Source organism: Zonotrichia leucophrys, chromosome 4, assembly GCF_028769735.1.
Source record: "Zonotrichia leucophrys gambelii isolate GWCS_2022_RI chromosome 4, RI_Zleu_2.0, whole genome shotgun sequence".
NCBI classification, from domain to species: domain Eukaryota; kingdom Metazoa; phylum Chordata; class Aves; order Passeriformes; family Passerellidae; genus Zonotrichia; species Zonotrichia leucophrys.
In genome coordinates this window covers 38,385,399-38,406,631 of record NC_088173.1, presented here as the reverse complement: position 1 = coordinate 38,406,631, position 21,233 = coordinate 38,385,399, and the positions used below count along the sequence as shown (strand labels likewise).

Genomic DNA, 21,233 nt, shown 5'->3' with positions numbered 1-21,233 from the left:
AATTCTCTCCACTTCAGTGTTTACTTGATTTTTGGTGTCAGTAAATGAGATCTGATACAATGTTGATGAGGCAGTTTATCAATCAAAAGTGCTTCTGATTGAGGAGGAAAAAAAAGTACTGGAAGAAAGTGGAGAATTTTCTCTTAATTAATCTTACCCTGAGATTTCATAAAGATTATTTTATGGTCTGTAGCTAACGTGGTGGTTATGCAGCTAAAGGCATTATCTTCACATTGTTATAATGAAACATAACACTGGTATCCTTGACTTTATTAGCCAGGCTTCATTGGTATCTGACATTATATATTTCCTATTATAAATCTAAATAAGAACTTACACTGACCTGCATTAGACCAAACATTAAACAATTTACTAAGATTACAACTTTAGAAAAAAAAAAGAAAGAAAGAAGTCTTTTAGACCACCAAGAAACAACCATAAATTTAAGGAAATATGAGGTTTCCACCATGTGATTTCCCCTGCAGTGTTATGCAACAGACTGCTGTTACTTAAAGGTCATACATAAAAAATTTATGGTACATTTTTTAAGAGATTTATGGTGTTTCTATTTATACAACTTATATGTCAACAATTTAAAGGTATAGTATACTAAAATAACAAATTAAACTCTAATCCCTTTGAATCCTTGATAAAATAGAATGCTTTAATGTTAAGTCTTATATAAAAGAGGTTTAATAAATGTATCTGTATTAACTGATGTGGTATGTGTGATGTAATGATTAGCTGTTTATTATCTATTACAGATCATTTGCTCATTTTTATCTTGAAAATCATTTGCAAATGGGGCTGGTTAGGGGAGCATTCCTTGGAGTATAGGCCCATTACATGGCAGTGTAGCTCTCTTTAGAATTGCTCTGCAAATCACTCTCAGAACTGACTTTCCTTTTGTGCTCAGCTGAATGATGCCATTGATACAACCTACGCCTCTTGTTTTGGGATATCTTTGAACTCTCATACACATCATTTATGGAAGATGTTGCTGGATTCTCTGGAAGTAAAACTCTGTAATGCTGTGTGATGGTACCAATCCTCAGTTATTTCCTGAACTTTCTTTGCTTTGCACTGGAATGAAATAAGAGCAGTTAGACACTCACTCAGCATTGCTAAGGCAAGAGGGTGAAAAAGACTGAGAGGGGGCAATTTCTCAAAGGCTTTACCAGTGGGACTTCAACTCAGCCATGGGAGTCACATTGTGAAGCTTGCCTTTGCACACCTATTGTAAATGTATCCATGTGGGAGCTGCGACTGACAATGTATCGCTTTATGCCAGAAGTCAGAGCCAAATATGCAGATCTGGCAGGGATTATTGATGCTAAATTCATCCTTGAATTTTGCATATTAAATTAATTCATGAATATGATGCCTCCATTGGGGCACAGCATTTAAAGTACCCTGGAGTGTGTAAGCACTGTGATACCATAAATATTAATTTCTCATGAAAACAAGTCTTCACAGATAAACAAAGGTCCTAATATGTATAACATCTATGAACATGCTGAACCATAAACACATTTGTATGACCATTGCCTTTGAGGTCAACCATAAACACAGTGCTGAATGGGGCAAGAGCATTTGGAGAAAGATACTAATATGGTCATGGAGATTTGTGGTGTTGTGGCCTAATCTTGTCCTCAGGAAAGAGCCCAGAAATGCAGTCTGGTGGTACTAAGTTCCTAAAAATAGGGAGGGGAATTCTCCACAATTCTCCTGTGCCACCCACCAGGTTTTAGTTGTGGAGTCCCTGCTGACTTGAATCATCGTATCTCATCCCTTGATGATTCTCCCAGTATTCCTGTAGGGATGTCCTTTGTCTGGGCTCAAAGAATGTTCCTTGCCTTGCCGTGGGAGACGCTGTTTTATTGGTGTCCTTGGCTGCTGCTGTCTCTGGCTCTGAAGATAACGGAGTGCCTGAGCAGCCCTGCAGAGCTGGAGCTGATCCTGTAACAGGTCCTCAGCAAAATGGCCCAGCAGACCTTTGCAAAAAGTGCTTATTCAACGCTGCATCACCGGGGTTCTTGCTGTAAAACACAGCTCTACGGGTTCTGTGGATTTTGGAGGTTTCCAGAGTTGTGGCACCCTGTGATTTCTCTTTGCTGACTGCAGGAACATATTGCTATTCCTAAGCTGGTCATCACCCCTTCATCAGCATAATTCATTCCCAGAGTAAGGAACTGTTGTAAAGAAATTAGCTACAAGTCTTCCAGCAGAGTTTATAGGTTCGTAGGCCAATCCAAGCGGCAATAAATTTAAAAGAAGATGTGATCACTTCCTATCTTTTATGAGCATTAAATAATTTTTTTTTTCTTTTTGACAAAAAATATTTGACATGTCAAAGGAGTAGAATAAGAACTGATAGTATCTATGGTATTTTAAAATATTAATATCTTTTATAAAGAAGAAAATCACAAAGTGTTAGAAAAGAATAACAGATATGGCATTTTAAAAGCTGTTTTTCTTTATAACTCCAAGTGTAGAGTTTCAGAGAGAAAACACTAATAAAAATTAGTCAGTCATCATTATGATGTCATTCTCATAATTTCCCTTGAAGTAAACTAGCAAGTACAAATAATATTTGTAATGCCTGACATCATCTATGTAGCTTTCCATATGCTCAGACTTTAGGTTAAATTTAGTGATGTTTCCCATTTGTTAGAGAGAACACCTTCTGGGTGGAATGGATTTCATTAAGAAAATCTCTCTGAAGTTAAGCCATCTTTGTAACTTGTTTGAAACAAAACAAAACCAAACCCCAAACAGTCCAGGAATGATAGGAGTACAGCAGTAGCAATTTGTCAAAAATGTGATTGTCTGTAAGAACCAAAGTTTCAGTCCCAAGTCTTAGGGCTCACATGAAGAAAGGAACCATGCTCTTTGGTGTGGCTCTCTCCTAAAAGAAATAACCATCATCATAATTGTTTTATGTAGGAAACAATTTCCCCTTCCATGTGACAAATGCACATTTATCACAGTTGGTCTGCAAAGGCTTCTTGGAATCAAACATAAAAAAAGTTTTAGAGGAGTCATGGACTCATTTTTTGTTGCTTCAGCATGACTGGCTCATCAGCATCCTTATCCTTAGACAAATATCTGCCAGTTGAGTTAATTTGTAATGGAATTATCAACTGGGATTATATCTTTCAAGTCATCTTTCAAAGATATGCAGTACACAAATGATGTGGACCCATTTAATCCAAAGACCCCTGACAGCTTTTTCAAATAGCCCATTGCATTACTTAATATAAACTTAGAATTTAAGTAAATATTATTTATTATTCCTGATTTTGTTGTTGTTGTTGGAAGACTTGGGCATCTGTTTTAGATGATGTCATTATTTGCACTTTTGCATTTGAATGGACATTAGCTAAATGTGACAGTTATTCAAATTCAAAGTAGAAAAAAATTACTAGAGTTGTCAGAATATTGTAATACACTGATATATTATTCCTTCATTAATGCCAACATTTTCTATTACTCTCCCTTCCCCCTCAAAAAGAAGTAGGAAATTCACACATTTGCAATCTATACTTAAGTACTGAATGGAATGATTCCTGAAAGAAAAATAGCTAACATAAACATAAATTCTTCTTTAGAAATATGAGGTATGTAATAATTAGTAGAGCCTCACTAAAGCTATAGAAACCATATTCCCTCAGGAGAAAAAGAACAGTAACTTCTGAAAAAATGGCAGGCTATACAGAGTTTGCTATATCTGAGGAATAAAAATCTAACTGCTTAAACGTATTTAAAAGTGGTAAATTCACTTCCTCTACAAAGTCATAAACTCAGAAATATTTCCTTGCAATTGTTCTTGGAACTGATAGAGGAAAATCTCCCAGGGACACACCAAATGTACTAAGTGTAATATGAAAATTGCCCTTTCTGCTCTGAAGATTGAAAGAGAGCAGATATTCTCCAGAACACCAGCAGGTTCCCCTGCTCCCTGCCCATATGGGCTCTTCCCACAGCCTCCCTGCATGAGGGACTTATGAGCCTCGTCAGAGCTGACTCTACGGAAGGAATGTGGGCTCAAACATTTGCAGGCATGCCACAGAACCTCAGCAATCCAGTCTCTTGTTAATTACAACTAATATTTCATTATGTTGTGGAATTTTCAGCTACATAGCTGTGTGCACACATCTTAGTATGTCGTGTAGCCAACGCTTGCAATTAAATTAGAAGCTCTGCGAGTATAAGAGGTGTATTGAAAGCTAAAATTAGTAGAATAAAGCACTGCAAGCAGGTTTTCAGCTTTTTAATTTGAAACCTTCAGACTTCTTGATTGCAGGAAGAAGTCTGAGAACACAAATCAAACTAAAAAGTAAGGAGGCAGTGGGTTTCCACTCCCCCTGTTTTCAAATGAACTCTTTAGGCATGTGGCTTTTAAGCCAATTTCATGATTTTGGAGTCTGCCTCGTGTGTGTGAATGGACAGTACTGAAGGTACTTCACATGGCTTATTTAAAAATAACATCCTAACCCAAGCTATAAATCACAATAAGTATTTAATGCCTTACGTATATAATAAATATTCAAGTCTAAGTATCTGGTTACAGCAGTGATTAAGAGTTCTGAAAATCAACCCCTTAAAGGACAGTCTTCAGTGGAAGCAGTGTGAGTGGTGAGGCTTCTTTCACACCCTTCTGTGCACATCTGCAGTTCACAGCCATTAAGTCAGCAACATCACAGCATCTGTTACTTCTGAACTCTGATGCACATCCATGCTTTTGGCAAATTTCATTTGAATACTGCTGTTTGAGGAATTAAAGTAATTCTTAAGACAGAGAGGAGCCAGCCTGATATGAAGTTCTAAACTTTACAGTGTTTAAAGCAGCTTGATGGGTTTTATGGTGGGAAGAGAGAGTGGAGGATAAGAAAGATATCTCAGGGAGGCTATCTCTGGATTCTAGTTTTTAAACAGAAACCTTGGATCTTCGTTGTGCTGGGGAAGAACTACCTCTGACTGGACAGCCCAGCCAGAAGGAATGAATCAGAGCTACAGATAGAGATCCCTGCAGACTTTTTCTTTTCCAAATCCCATTACATTTGCAACAATGCAGGCAGGGAACTGACTGGCTGGGGACAGCTCTGCTGAAAGGGAGTGTGGGGTCTCGGCAGACACAGAACTGAACGTGAGCCAGCAGAGAGCCCTGGCAGCAGAGAAAACCAGCAGCAGGCTGGGCTGCTTAACAAGCACAGACAGCAGAGAAACCTCTCATCCTCCCTTCCCCTGCACTCAGGAGGCTGCAGAGGGGACACTGCACCTGCAGCTCTGAGTTCTGCAGCCCCTCAGCACTAGAGTGGTGTCCCCACACCACAGCGTGAAGGGGGCTGGGGTCTGGAGCATTTGCCCTCTGCAGAGAGGCCACCAGAGTGGCCTCTCCCTCCCCTTTCAGCCCAGGGAACAGAAGGCTTTGGGACCTTGTTCTGCAAGTGGGGCAGTTGGGTGTGACAATGACATTAGAGAATGGCATCCCCAATGTAATTGTCCTCGGCAAGACTCCGGACTCTTATGTTAGTGTGAGGTTTTTGGCAAAACATTTCTGTGGCAGTACTGTTGGAAAACCATAATCAATATAAAAAAACCAAAAAAACAAAAACAGTTCAGGCACCTAAAGATTTAACCTATCAAGCTACTTGTTATGTTGTTACGGATTTCTTCTCCTTCTCCTTTTCTTTTTCTGTTTTTACTAGAATTTCTAGTCTTTACCTAAGAAGGATTCCAAACAACCTCCGTAAAAGAGGAATTCTTTCTGCACTTGATTAATGACAGGGACTACAATCTTCAATTTGGTTATCCTGGATAATGTCCTTCATCTATATAGAGCAATGTGTCCCTTTAACCAAACAATATTTAATTTCATGCAGTAGCACAGCAGGTCTCTGTGAGCAAGGACCATTGACTTTATAGATGCCTTTGAAGATGCCTCTCTGAATTTAATTGCATTATTGTATATTGTGTCCAATATTTTGTAATTTTATAAGCTTCCCCAGAAGCATATCTTGACAATTCCTAGCTTCTGTTGGAAATGTTTTCTATTGCATCCAGCCCTGATACAAACCAGCCTGTACATGTGAGTCTGGCAGCCTAAATGAGTTATCAAGTCACCAAGCTTTGCAGCATACCTCAAGTTTCACATAGAAGCTAATTTTGAGCTGCTTGGTTCTGCCCCACACAGAAGACAAACACTAGCACTATGTTATTTCTGGACAAGGAATCTGAAGCAAAGATGAAAGGTGATTGTTCTACAGGTGGTGTTCTACCACACCATCAGACATAGGACCTACCTGCACCCAGTTTTATTGACAGGAGGCCCAGTTCCCTACCAGGAAAGCTCCATGGCTGCTGCGTTTTTTGTAAGCAATTGGATAATAAATTATAGCAGCAGAAAAGCTACAGGCAAATACTTCATTAATTGGTGCTGGATCAAAACCATCAAAGCAGCAGCATGTAACAGACAAGTGATTATGCTGCTCAAATGTCATTCCTTTCAAGTGTGACAATTCAATTTGTTAAACTTTTTAATCAAAGAAAAAACAGAATAAAAAGGCAATATTGCCTTCTCTGAAATGTATCACTTCACCTATTTCTGGTAGATCTTGTTTTTTCCAAATTAAATATATTTTTAAATGCCGTCAAACCCTTTTCAATATCATTTTGTTCAACTGCTGTACTGCTGAGGATGCTGCTGAGTTAAATAGTGACAGTGTTCATTACCCAAATACCTCTTTTAGGTACTGCTCAATAACTGCTTTTTATAGTTTTTTATAGTTATATAGTTTTATAGTATAGATTTCTGGAGTTGTCACTGACACTTATATTTTTTCCAGGATAGAACAGAATAAGGTCAGAGAGCTCTTTGTGTGTTGAAAGATTCTTTATGTTATATTGAATTACTGTGCCATTTCCTTACTTATATTTCAAAAAATTTCTCTAGACTTCCTTCCAACACACTCAATCTTGTATCACCAGCAAATTCAGACACTTAGTTATGAACTTTTCAAAGTAACAGCTGATTTTCTGGAAGCAATACAAGATTACACATTTGAAAATTATTTTAAAGATATGGATTATTTATTTCTTCTATTTGTTTTTCACTCCTAATTTAGAAGTGTACTGGAGATATGTCCAGAGGCATTGGTATGGTGCAGTTCTTGCCTGAGTGCAGTCAGAACCACAACAGCTCATGTTTTTATTGCTAGAGCAGCAATCCCTTATGCCACTTTCTTCAGAAACACCAAATAAAACCTTCTAGAGATATAAATTACTTTCTCTTCATTATCTTACAGATTCTTTGACAGCATTCTGTTTGTGGCAAGAAATCAACATTTAAACAAGATGCTTTTCTGGGCCTAATTTCACAATTCTCCTAATTTTTCATCTAGGATTTTTTGTTCTCCCTTCTCCGTTATTTGCAGGATGACCTTCAGAGCCCTTTAAAAGCCAGACTCAAAGATGAAATTTTGTAAAAACAAATAGCTCAGCTTCATTGCCTTAACCACGCTAATGTTCAGTTGCTTTCGAGTACTTATTTTCAGGGTAATTTATGCTGGTGCTTTCCATGATTTCTCATCTCTCTTTTTTTTTCCCTTTCTCATCCTACAGGTGGAGAAGCAGCAGATGTTAAACACCAAGTATAAGATGTGATTTTCTCTGTTTCTCTTATGGAAAGAAATCAAATTGTATCTTTTCCTTTTATACTCCATTGGTCCCCCTAACCAGCCTCTGCCAAAGATCATCACTTAGCTTGAGGAAGTTCTTCTATTATGATGTCTTTTAAAATTCTCTGTATTTTTCCCTATTTGTCCTTTAAATTTCCTCTCAAACCTCAGAATGTTGTTCTACCATGAATATTTATGGGAAACTCCTACTTGCTCTGTCAGTGAAACAATGGCAGGATATAACCCTTACTCTGGTGTTCTGAATTTATATTCTGCTCTATTAGTGCCACTTGAGTTGGATTTCCATTTTATTATAGGATTATTATTTTTTGGGGGCCTGAACATTCCCTTGTACCTTGTGATATTTCTCACCTTCTTGATTCCTGATCGTTCCAGTATATACATATTTTCCCTGAATCTAATAAGTTACTTTTAAAGAACCTCCATGCTGCTTCTATGGATTTTAATTTCCTAACTTTCCCCTTCAGGCTATTTCTAACTTCCTCAATATAAAAATCTTCCTTTTTTGAAAAGTACTTTAATATTATTACCTTATGGTAGGTTCCCACGGGAGGATGTTGAGCTTAATTACATTATGGTCGCTTTTATTTAGTGGCTCAACCACGTTAACTTCCTGAATCAACTCATATATTTTGCTCAAGATCTGCATCAAGACTAGATTTGCCCTCTCAGTATTCCATAGAAATTGTGATACCTTACAACTGACAGCCCATGATGATGCCCAGTAATGTATCTCAAGCAATCAGTTGTTGTTGTGCTAAGATTCAGCTGAAAACAATGTTTAGTAGTGAACTATATGGTAGTTCTGAAAAGCAGATCGAAATATGGTTTGTCTTTGAACTAGATCCACTGCTTCTCTGAACTTATAAACATGACTTTGAAAGAATGTACACTGTTTTCCTGATTAGAAGTCCCTTCTCTTTTTTTTTCCATTACTCATTTATTTCAACCCCAGTTTTAAAATCTATCTCATTAGAAAAGCATTCTTAATAACAGAAGTTGAAACAAATATAGACATGTGTATCCTCGTTCAACACAGAGCTGTTACTATTACTTGTTATGAGAACACAATATTTGGTACTAGACACAATTTCTTTATTATTTTAAATCCCAAACTGATTATCTTAAATCGAACTTTTCTTAAATTTTCCAAGAAAGGTTTGCTTCATTAATGTTATAATTTGTGGTTCACATTTTGAAGGAAAGCTAAAAATAATTTCTAAAATAGTGTGTCTTTCTGACATAAACACAGCTAACTTACATTTTTGCAGTTTCCAGGATTGTTTCACTTGTACAAAGCAGTAAAAGTATCCTGCTCTTTCCATTTTTCTCGTACTATAAGAACCAAGAAAGCAGGAATTTGTTTAGCTCATTGGCTCCATTTATCCTGAGCCAAGACCATGATCTTAGAAACCCTGTAACTTGGCTGAATACAGTACAAAGTTCTTTGCAAAAAGCCAGTGCAATTAGAACAACACAGTGTATGTTCAGTCTCAAAATTAAGACGATAAAGTTTCAAACAGTTAGAACTGAAACAAAGTATCATGGACCCAGACCTTTAATCAGTTGAACACAAATCCTAATTCCACTAGTTTTTGATCAAATGAAGAATTGTGTGCTTGAGGACAGCATTAAGAAAACACTATTCTACCTTCTTGTAAATGGGCAGAATTCACACAGAAAACAAGGAAACATAATGGAAGAAGTGCAAGTTTTGTGCAGTCCAGCCCTGGGAGCTCCTCTGAATGCTCCTGACAGAGTGACACTATAGCACAGCAACAGCCTCTGCACTTTCTGCTTTATCACTGCTTACTGCTCAGCGGCCATACACATTTGCTAACCAAGTCAGCACATTGCTGACACTGTTTTAAAACCCAGTGCTTCAGTTCTGAAGCTCCTTTTTTTTTTTTTTCAAAAACCTCCCCTTTGCTGCATATTTAGAATATCTAACACATGCATAAGACATTCTCTTCACTTTTATGAAATCATCTGTAATTTCTATCTTGATGAACTACAACACTTACAGAAATCAAGTAAATAAAATTCAGTACCAAGGATTGTAGCTCATGATGTTTCAATTCACCTAAATTATTCATGGGTTGTTGAAGGTACATTTTTGTTTTATTGAATAAAGGAATTATCAGGCCCCATTAGAAATAATTTTAGTTCTGCTCAGATTGAAAGTAATTTTCTTTCATGCATTTTGTTTGCAATCTTTTTTTGATTTTGATTGATATAAAGTGATTTCAGAAGTTACTAGGTTAGTAAGGAGCAAATTAACTTCACTTCCCTTAGTCATTTGCTACCTTTTTTTCCTTAGGATACTTACTTCTAGAAGTCGAAATATTTATGCAGATGGTAAATTAAAATATATACACATTGATGAAATGCATATGCATTTTATACAAAACAGAGAATTATATGGATTGTATAGAACTATGTTCCTTTTGGTTTTTTATTTGTACCATAAAAGTTTAACAAACTCATTTAAAAGCAAAAATTTTTAATAGACAATATAATTTGTAGGGAGAATGTATCTCTACAAGAAGTGTTAAATGTTGCAAGTTACAAAATGCTGACTCGCTAAACTACAGAAAAACCAGAGTTTTCAATGCTTCTGCTTCAAGGATGACATTACTTTTGAATTAAGTAATCCATTAAACATTTCTTTACCAAACATTTGTAAATAAAGGGTTTGGTCCAATTGTACCTGCAGTCCTCCCAGCCCCATGGGCCTTCGGAGAAACATGGATCCTGTCTGTGAAATAGTTTTGGTTTTTCCCACTCAGAGAGAACTAGGAGAGGGGTAAAACCCCAGAGGGGCTGGTTTCTGTGAGGCAGTTCCCTAATATTCCCTACATTTGGATTTGTCTGCTGCTTCAGACTTTGGACATGATGTTTGGAAGCACCCTGGGTTTGGCAGGGCTGTGATCTGTAAGACACTGTAGGGGCAAACTGGAGTGATCTCCTAGGTGGCTTGTTAAGGTTTATTTGATCTTCTGGTTTATTTACCCAGGCACACACCTGCTTGTTACATGAGAGCACTGTGACTTCTTGCTCCTTCCCTCAAATAGTCACTGGAGCAATCCTGTCCTGATAATATTGTCCTGTCATATCTTGGAAGGCCATTGTGGGGAAGGAAAACAGCAGCAATGGAAGTTCCACATTCCCTCTCTTCTGATCTGAGATCCTTTTGATTTGATGAGATCTTTGAAGTGCTCAGGGTTTTAACAGCCCTAAACATGGTGTGCTTCTTGTTAAAGAGAGTCAGTAGTGCTTGGACACGTCTTCAACCAGGCCTCTGTGAGGTGCACAATACCATTTTACATTCATTACTAACAATTAAGCATCCCGTTTTTTATGGTATGCATTTTCTTTAAGGAAGAACTCAAGCAAGTCTGATATTAAATAAACCTCTTCTCAAACACTACAGCTCACTCAGATCCATGTATCTACTACCACTTGTGTGTTGCCTCTGGGCTATTACAGTGATTGAGAATCCAACTGAGGGAGATTCACCAAACTTTTAAGAATGCCAAAAATATAAAAGTTTTTGGATGATTTACTCCCTCTTTTATTCCTTTTCAAGGCGTTCAGTTAGCATAAAAATAATGATTATTACATAAATTAAAGTTGTTGCAATTCAGCTGTAGGGATTGCAGTCCAAAGCCAGTGAAGATAGATCAAGGTTTTAAAAAGTATCTGCTGTAAATTAAAAACAAATGGTTGAAAGTATTTTGCAGACCTCTCTCCCACAGATTGTATATTCCATTTTCCAAATTAAATCTAAGAGAGAATATTACTTTATTGAGATTTATGGAATAATTTCTTTAAAAATTCCAGCAATATGAGAATGTAGGCAGACACTGACAATGAAGAAAAATAAGTGTCAGCTACTAAGTGGTTTCATCTTTTGGAGGTTTTTATGTTTTTGGTAATGGGAAAAATTAGTTCTGACTGCTTTTTAAAGCTAAGATTATATATAAACCATTAATTAGGGGCAGATCATTTGTCCAACTTTTACTGCAGAGGGGATAAAATGGGTGGAAAACATGATAATATACCAGTGCTCCTTGGAGGAAGTGTTCCTCCCTCAACACAACTTGCTGATCCTGTCTAAGGAATAAGACTTAAGAGCTTGTGAGAAAATGTGTGTAAGAGGATATAAAAGAAAATTGTTCTGTGGCATCTGGGGGAAATATATAGGAATAGCAGTTGGGCTGTATTAACTATGAAAGTAAATGTGTTACTCAATTTTTCACCTCTTTTAAGACAAACACAGGACCCTTTTTCCATGTGGCACAGTACAAGGGATGTAACAAAAGGAAATCCTAGCTCTGATGGACAGGAAAGCACAGAGAAGAAGTCCCAAGGACACAGACTGCTTTCGAGAGCTCCAGTGTGTCATGGATTCCCTGAAGGATTCTTAGGACCTCATTACAGTTTTTGGGGTGTCCAGGAGCTTAAAGGGATGATGAATCCTGGAGCCTAAGTGGACTGTTAAACCTCCTCCCATTAAAGAAAAACATGTGGTTGAAACTGTGTTGGCTAAAAACCATGGAATTTTCTGCGTAACTTTATTCCTTCTTTGCCATTTTGTGTTGGCTATCATGATCTGCCTGTTATATTTCAGCAAAAGCAATAATTTCCTTTTAATTAGATAATTGCCATGTTATTCATTGGTTTTGATCACTTCTAAATTCAGCTTTTGGTTTTAACAAATGTAGTTTCAGAAGATGATGGATTTTTACATTTTTTAAACCGCTAAATGTTCAAAAAGGATTTGTACACATAACAAAATTAGAGTAGGGATTATCTAGCACTGTGTGTGGGATACAGCTATAATCTATACAGAGCATGGAAAAGAAACTGGCATTCTCAATTGCACTGCACACATCTCAGTAATAACAGGGTATGAGGCATACAATTTCATGGAACACCCACAATGAAAATTATTCTTTCCAAACAGAGAATTGTTTTGGAATAAGTTAGGTTAATTGGCACCATGGGATTCCTCTCAAGGAAACACAGAACATTAAAATCTACACATGTGCATGTAAAATGATAAAGTATTATCTTCTTTCCCCTCTCAGCTCCTTAAATCTGAGACATGCTACCCAAAATCAACAGACACGATTATGTTTTGTTGATTCAAATTTCCTCAGAATAAACTGGCAATTCTTCATCTGGTCAGCTTACAACCTGAGAGCCACTGCACTGTTCCACAATTGCTAGCTCCAGTATGGTTATCTAGTGCAGGCTCTCACACAAAAATAGAGGTCTGTAAGAGCTTTTGGCACATGCTTTTTAGATGGTAAAAAACTTCATTTTTAACAAAGCTATATGGTTCTAAGATACAACCTCTTTCAAAGGCCTGTTGTGTCCCTATTAGGATTAGTACCAAAATCTGCAAATGGTTAATAAGAAATCCAGGCATATTTCACTGTCATTATACAGTCTTTGGTTAAAATGCAGTATTTTACAGATTCTGAACACAGTTAAAGTATATTAAGTACTCACAATATCAATGTTGCCCTCTCAAAAATTACAAAGAACTTATCACTGATTAAGGAAAAAAAAATCTTCCTATTCATGAAGAAGGCTGAATTCTCATGCAGAATATTGTGTCTGTTTTGTTACTGTTTAAGGTCACTATAAACAATGATATTCTACGTAGTTTATCTTTAAAATGTCCTGATTTTTTCACATTTGGCCATTTTCACACTTAACCATTATTTCTTTCTGACTTTTCTGCTCCAGTTATGTCAAGACATTTAAAAGCAATTAATTGTGGTGCCTAGTGGGCAGCTCACAGGTGAGGTGTGGCCTCAAAAATTATGTCTGTTGTGCCACAGGTCTGACTGCTGTTCTTCTGACCTCTCAGATGAGTGAGAAACTCCCATGTCCTGGGACTTGACATCACTTCAACTGCAAGTCCTGCTGAAAAATGGTCTACATCACTTCCCTGTCATCACTTCCCTCTGCAGTCTCCAGGAGAAATCCAAGGTCTGTCATTTTTGCAACAACACAGGCAATGTAGTGTTTCAGCTTCTCACCAAAGACATGCTAGAGTCCCCCTTTTTCATACACTGAAAAAGGAGTTCCAGGACACCCCAAAATACCCCAAATTATCACTGTTACATATCAAGGATTTCATTCACCTTGCCCCCCTGCCTGGGCCTATGCACATGCCTTACATGGATTTACCATTTCATTATCCTTAGAAGTACAAGGGCAAGACAACAAATAGAGTTTGCACTCAGCACTGGTGCAATTAATTGTAGAATAGAATAAAAATGAAATCTTGGTTTGTTCATCATAGAATATATGCCGTACTTATGCTCTGTGCCTCAACATTGATATTTTAGAGGACTATCCCCATTCTTCATATAGAGCTGAGAGCTTGGTCTGGTAGGACAATGAGGATTTACTTTCCAGAGTTTTCACAATCTGTTTCTGAATAACTCTGAAGAATTGCAGACTCATGGGGTTGAAGAAGGAAGAAATTCCTATAGGACCTCTCAGTTGTCCTTCCAGTGTCCAGAGAGAAATACAACCTTCCACTGCTCCCCTTTCTCTCCATACATCAAAATAATCCCCTTCAGGACTAACTGGTCATGAATTTAGTAGCCACTGTAAGTTTGGCTTTCAAGGCAGCAGAGAGCAAATAACCTTTGTGGAGAGTACAAGCTAGTGCTTAGTGGAGGAGAGCACAGCTTGTTGTGATGTCAGGGCAAAAAGTTCAAGAAAGGTTCATTGATTTCAGCCTCATCCATGTAAGTGTTCAGAGGGAAATAAATTGAAATTACTGGACTTGGATGGAAGGATTAGTGTGAATTATGTGAATTATTCTGTCAATAACATAAATCCTGTGGATATCAATGGACAGTGCATGTGTTAACTTAGATCTGTCTGTGCATCAGCAAGATGCAAGAACAAATGTACACATCCAGTCAAGAGGAATATGTGAGAAGTTTTATCAGTGACAGAACGGAGCAATTCAGCAAATAACACAAACAATCTGATTCCCACATCAAGTTTTAAACAGATTTTATCCCTGGTTTACTGTAGATTTTGTAGCCACTCCTCACTGCAAAGACAGCACAACCTCTTATAAGCTTCTTGGAGCAGGCTCTTCCAGTGCTGGAGGCAGTGGCAATTTAACGAAAAAATTATTTGATTATATGTTGAATGACCTGAGTAATACATATTCATGTGATTAAATGTCACAGAATCATGGAATCATTAACTTTGCCAAAGACCTCTATGATCATTAAGTGCCATGAACCCAGCACCACCATGTTCACCACTAAACCACGTCCCCAGGTGCCACATCCACCTGCCTTCTGAGCACCTCCAGGGGTGGTGCTTCCACCACTTCCCCGGGCAGTCTGCTCCAGTATCTTGACACAACCATGAAGGCACAGTAGATGTTCCACTACTAATCATGCACTCCAGCAAAAAGATGCCTGTGGTGACCAGATGCTTATTTGATCCTGAGAAACTCTGGAATAATTGGCTCAGAGCAGCACAGTTAACATGTTTAATGCCTGACAGTCTACTCCCATACTCTTATACTGAACATATGAATTGCTGTGTTCCACAGCAGTCTTCATGGCATCACAGAAAATTCCTACCTGAGTCAATGGATCACTCATTAATAAGATTCTGCAGGACTGAAAGCACTTGTGTTCTGATTTTAAAACTATGAAAACACAGCAAGAGATATATCTAACTTGTAACTCATCTAAAAGCTATTACTGGGAAATTTGCTGAGCATACAGTTAAAAAAAATTGTCAAATATTTCTGTGGAGTTTTTTTCCTTGCAAAGAGAACTGACTGTTAAAATATTTGTAATGAATTAAGTAGGAATATAGCATTTAAAAAACTTTGGGAATTAAAAAACCTCACATAAAGTAGTCTTACTGGTATTAGTTTGAAAGCAAGATGAACTAAGAAGGTGACTATGGCTCAAAATTTAGGAGAAGTTTCTGTTTAAGTGTTTCTGACAAGTAATACCATAATCCTAGAGAAGGTGACAGAGGTAGAGTTTAACTCATATGTTCTCAATGGTGATCTCTGATATCACTTAACTGAAATTTTTTGTCCCTTTTCCCTTCCCTCTCCTGCCATGCCCTTTCCTTCCTCAGAGACTTTGCCCTTTTATCATGATATTCCCATGAGATACATGAGAAATATTTTATTACCAGCTAAAAAAATATAAATAACTGAATCTCTACATCAGTGCAAGTGGTAACTGCACAATGGCAAATTTAAGGACACCCATTTTGCAGGGGCTTCTGCTCTCAGCACTGTGTGAGGCAAAGTGCAGCAGAGTGCAGCCGTTCTTGCTGGCTGAGCAATTTATGACCCTGTAGCCAGCAGATACACACCAGAGCTGCACCAGAGCTTAGTCACAATCAAAAGGAAAGGGAAAGGGAAAGGGAAAGGGAAAGGGAAAGGGAAAGGGAAAGGGAAAGGGAAGGGAAGGGAAGGGAAGGGGAGGAAGGGGAAGGGGAAGGGGAAGGGGGAGGGGAGGGGGAGGGGGAGGGGAGGGGAGGGGAGGGGGAGGGGGAGGGGGAGGGGGAGGGGGAGGGAGGGAAGGGGAAGGGGAAGGGAAAGGGGAAGGGGAAGGGAAGGGGAAGGGGAAGGGAAGGGAAGGGAAGGGAAGGGAAGGGAAGGGAAGGAAGGAAGGAAAAGGAAAGGAAAGGAAAGGAAAGGAAAGGAAAGGAAAGGAAAGGAAAGGAAAGGAAAGGAAAGGAAAGGAAAGGAAAGGAAAGGGAAAAGGAAAGAGCAATAAACTGAAAATAACCTAAGGATCAGAGATGACAAGCAACTGAACATGAAGTCCTGCTGCAATTCTGTGCCTAAAGAGCTTGTTCAGTCAGTGGATTTATAAGTAGAAAATGACTTTCTAACTACAAGGACTTGATTTTACTATTGGCAGCAGTAAGATGTAAACTTGGCTACTTTGTACAGTTCTGAGGTCCTTAGTTTTAAAAGGATTTGGGGAAGTTGAATGATTATAGGGAAGGACCACAAAAATGATTTAAGGACCAACAGTTGCAGCCCCAGAGCTACTTAGCTTTTCAGAAAGTATCCTGAAAGGTGATTATAGCATTTAATTCCCAAGAGAAGTGCTAAGTTCCTAATTTTTTTGTAGTTGCCAAACCGTACCTTGATGCCTTCCCTTCTGAACAATATATTTTAGACCAATATAGGTTTTCGGGCTCAGGAGAGAAGAAAGTAAGTGAAAATTGATGTAATAGGTTGTGCTATATTTTATGGTGATTACTGCTAACCTAAGGGTTTCCAAATCTTAGGAAATAATACAGTTAATAAGATAAAATACAGTCACAGGAGTATGAAAATTTGGAGAACTCCTACAGCATTGACCATTTTTCTGTAAGTTAGATACAATCTTGAGTACCAGGTGACTGGACTGATCTTATAATAACAGCATATTCAGCCTTGTTACATCTCAGGAAATCATTAAATCCAAGTGTTTGGAATGTTTTGACACTTTTTTTCCCCCTGCTGAGAGCATTATGAGATAAAATCAGATTTGCATGATACTTCTGGAGCCTTTAATTTTTTTACCTAAATTTTGACAAGAGATTCAGACACATTAGGTCTAAATTCTCTAGATAATTGAATAAGGTCTCCTTAAATGCCACTTAAAGTGTTACCATTATTAGTTCAATAGCTTCTCATTTCAACTTTCTGCCTCTTTTCTACTTGGCAATAGTTTAAAACAGAAAGAAAATAACAGCAGTTGAAAATCAGACAAAGAAAAAATGGGTTCTAATATTTTCATTAAAAATTTGTCTTTGCTACATATCTTTGAAGGAAGAACTGTAAAATGTTGCTCTGCAACTAACAACTCTCTTCACCACAACACAATGGAGCAGTAAATCACCAAAACAGGGAAAGCAGACTTTTAGTTTGGGTGTCTTGTGAGGGTTTTTTTTTGGTAAAGGGTTCATTCTTTTCTTCTGTATACACTCAGGGTAGTTTGCAATATTAATGGGCACGTTAATACATTAGGAGATGGAATCAGTATTTTCTCCACTACACTGGGCTAGATATTCCTAGATAGCTGAGCCAGGTGCATGGTCTAGATTTGGGTTACAGGTCCTTGTCTCACTCATGTCCTCACTCAGCTTTAAGGCAAGACCAAGGTACACAGATTTTTCTTGTCACCACAAGAAAAATCCTCCCCTCCCTTCCTGAGGCAGGGGAGGAGGTGACAGGAGGGGCTTGGCCAAGTGTCCACACTTGCCAATACTTATGTAGCCAGGGTGACATAAAGCACAGTGGAGAGGGCCACAGATGTTGAATTAGCAAATTCTTAATTAATATCCATTCATGGCTTCCAACAACTAAGTTAAAAAATAGGAGATCAAAAAAGCATTCCTGCTAACTGTGCAGAAATTAGGACACGTGCAAAGAAAATTGGTTCGTAAGGTTTTTAAAATTTTTTTTAAACCTTCAGGAATCCTGCATCTAATGTTCTCTTGAGTAGGACCACAAAGAAGCATAAGTCACTATCATCCATTCATGAAATCTATCTCTGTTATGAAATGCTTCTCCACACTTGTGCTAATTCCTTCTGAGATACTGGCAGCAGATAAAATTATCACTGCTCCTTTTTAATTTGAACTCCTTAAAATTCAATCATGTAACTGTCAGTAATTGCACTGCAGCAAGACTTTTCAAGCAGAGAACCTCAGTGACTTCAATGGACCAATAAAACTTGGGCAAAGAGTTGTACCACTCTTCTCACTTATTTTCTATTTATATCCACAGACCATCCCAGGAGTGAGGACAAGAAGCAACCCCAGACAATCCTACTGATGGGCTTAGGGCAGCAGAGCCATGAAGAGGCCCTACAAAGGTGCTCAGAGCAATGCTAGGGGCTTCAAGTGAATTTCACCAATACAGGGATCAGTAGATCCATTAGAGAAACAAAAAGGCATCTTTTTAGGAGGGAAACATGACTTTTTGTTGTACAATGCAATCACTTCCTCTGTTTTTGTATATTGTCTTTCTCCTTATCTGACTGCCAGTGCTGTAATGAGTGAAATATGTTTGTGAAATTAAAACCAACCTCCAGGATCATTTTTATGAAGGAAATATATCACTTCAGTTTCTTGGTTATATCAGCTTCAGGATAGTTTTAAGTTGATTCTTTCGAACAGATTTGCTAATTTATGAAAATATAATGATTTTATCACTGCTAAATTTCCTCTTGACATTAAAAAAGAAGACAAAATTAGCCACCACTATATTATTCCATCTATTGGTATTATAAATATCTTAATGGGATAGCTGTCCAAAATTCTTTTCAGAGGCATCAACTTATATTACCTTTGATTCAACCACAGCTTCATTATTGGCATTGTAATTATTATTATTCTAATTATTTACTGGGTACAACATATGTCTCTAAAATTCTGAAAAAGTATTTTTGCTGTTTTTACTGTCACTGGAGTTAAGTATTTGTTTGTATTTCAGGTACAGAAAGAAAATAGCAGAAGCATCTGTTTTCAGACACTTGAGTGTAAGAGAAAATTTTTACACTTCTTTTTAGGGGAAAAAAAAGTTTGCCTTTTCTTGGTATTATTGCTCTGAGGCTGGAAAACAGATGAGCAGTTTTTGTTTTCTTCAAAGTGTGTACATCCAAATTCTGGCACTACACATGGTTCCTAAGTGAGCACAGAGGACACATTCCATGATGTTTGCACTGTGCAAGTGGATGCAGTGTTTTACATAGTGGTTTGTTGAGGTTTTTGTAACTGCTGCCTGTTCTGCACTGCCTGCTGGAAAATCATCTGTCCACAGAGCATTCTCCATTACTGACGTCTAGTATTGAAGTGTGTAACAGGTAAGTAAAACCAAATACTCTGTCAAGTAGTGACAATGCTGCCATTGCCACAGTGATCTCCCATCCTTGTGGGTAAGGGACCATGGACAATGATTATAGGAACTAGACTGCAAACCTAAAAATGTTTAAGAACCCTTGTTTTAAAACTATAATTTAGGTTATAGGAGGTTTGGGGTTTTTGATTTATTTATTATTTTATGTAATGTACTCATTCCACAAATTCTTTACTCTTTCTATTTAAGAGCTGGAGTCCTGCTCCTAGGCACATGCCCTTTCTCCTTCCCTGCAAAGTACGTAAAGCCTCCATTCTTGCCAGCCTGCATTAAACACTGCAACACAATTATCCTCAGTCACTGGACTGTTATCTCAGGGAATTGAATTAGACTTTCTAGCTTAGAAACATCAAATTATTTACACAAAATGTTATAGTTGAAACAGATCCAGTGTAGACCATTACATGATGACTTTTTAAAAAGATCAGGTCATGGATTTAAAACAGAAGTGAAAGTTGTATCTGATCCTGAGGGTACCTGTTGGGAGTCATATCAAGCAGGTTAGTGCCTGTTCAGAAGTATGGAAAATCAGTTTTCCATTTAGCCTTGTCTCTAAGTTGCAGCTGTAAAAGTTTCCTCAAGAAAGGTTTCTTTGGGACCAATAACAGTTCTGTGGAAATTTCATTGTCAGTTTTCCACAAGTACAAGTGATCAGAACTTTTGGTTAAGAAATATGAAACAGCCTTAGGTGCTCAAAACCACCCCTGCTAAGTCCCTTCTGTTTGGATATCTTGAACATAATGGTTATCTTCAGGGGCAGAAAGGGAAGCATTCAGCAAAACACATAATCATATAAAGTAGGTTTTTTTCTCCTGAAAAGGGGGCAATATGTTTCATTGCTCTCTTTTTCAATACACACTAAAAACCTCTGAGATTCTCTCTCAGAAAAGTCTATCCTAATTGGCCTCTTGCCCTTACAGCTGAAACAAAATTATCAGTTAACATGTGCTATGCATTCCAAATTGACCTAGTTTGTCACAATTATCAGTTAAGATCCTTCTGTCAAGAGTGTGTCAATATAACTTTCAGCCATGAAGGCTTTTTGATAGAGTCCTGACTGTTCTAGGCATAACCTGATTACAACTTAAAACTTCTTTATGTAGCTGAATTTTACTTGCATTACCACTCTGAATTGTGACAAGAAATCAACATGGAACAACACTTGAATTCCAGCATTCCAGAAGTAAAATATCTTCCAACAGACTTAAAAGTTTTCCATTGGTACTTACCCCATAACTAGATGTAATTTCTCACCTCCACCTTCCAACATATTCCCATCAGTGCCCATTCCCCACTCACTGCCCCAACCACAAAAGTGTTCCCAGTGGACAGGAAGGAAGCTGTTCATCCCACCAACCATCATGTTTGAATTTAGAGGGACAGTCACTTCTATGTACCCCTCCAACACAGGCAGTTTTAGAGCAGCCTCCCACGCAGGGAAGCTTGGGCTACATTTGGGGTTGAGCCAAGAGGGAATGAGCACCCCTGCTTCTCTCCAGGGCATCCCTGACCATTCCCAGGCCCCCTCCTGTGTCCAGGTCTCTAGGCATCACCGAGCACCTGGAGGGCAGGGGAGGCCCTGAGCCAAACTT

The 21,233-nt window shown here is 38.0% G+C and overlaps 1 protein-coding gene across 2 annotated transcripts in view; it reads right to left on the bottom strand.

The window, feature by feature from the left end:
* The window catches only part of HHIP (hedgehog interacting protein), a 75,609-nt gene that overhangs the window by 37,867 nt on the left and 16,509 nt on the right, over positions 1-21,233 (bottom strand). The window lies entirely within an intron of this gene.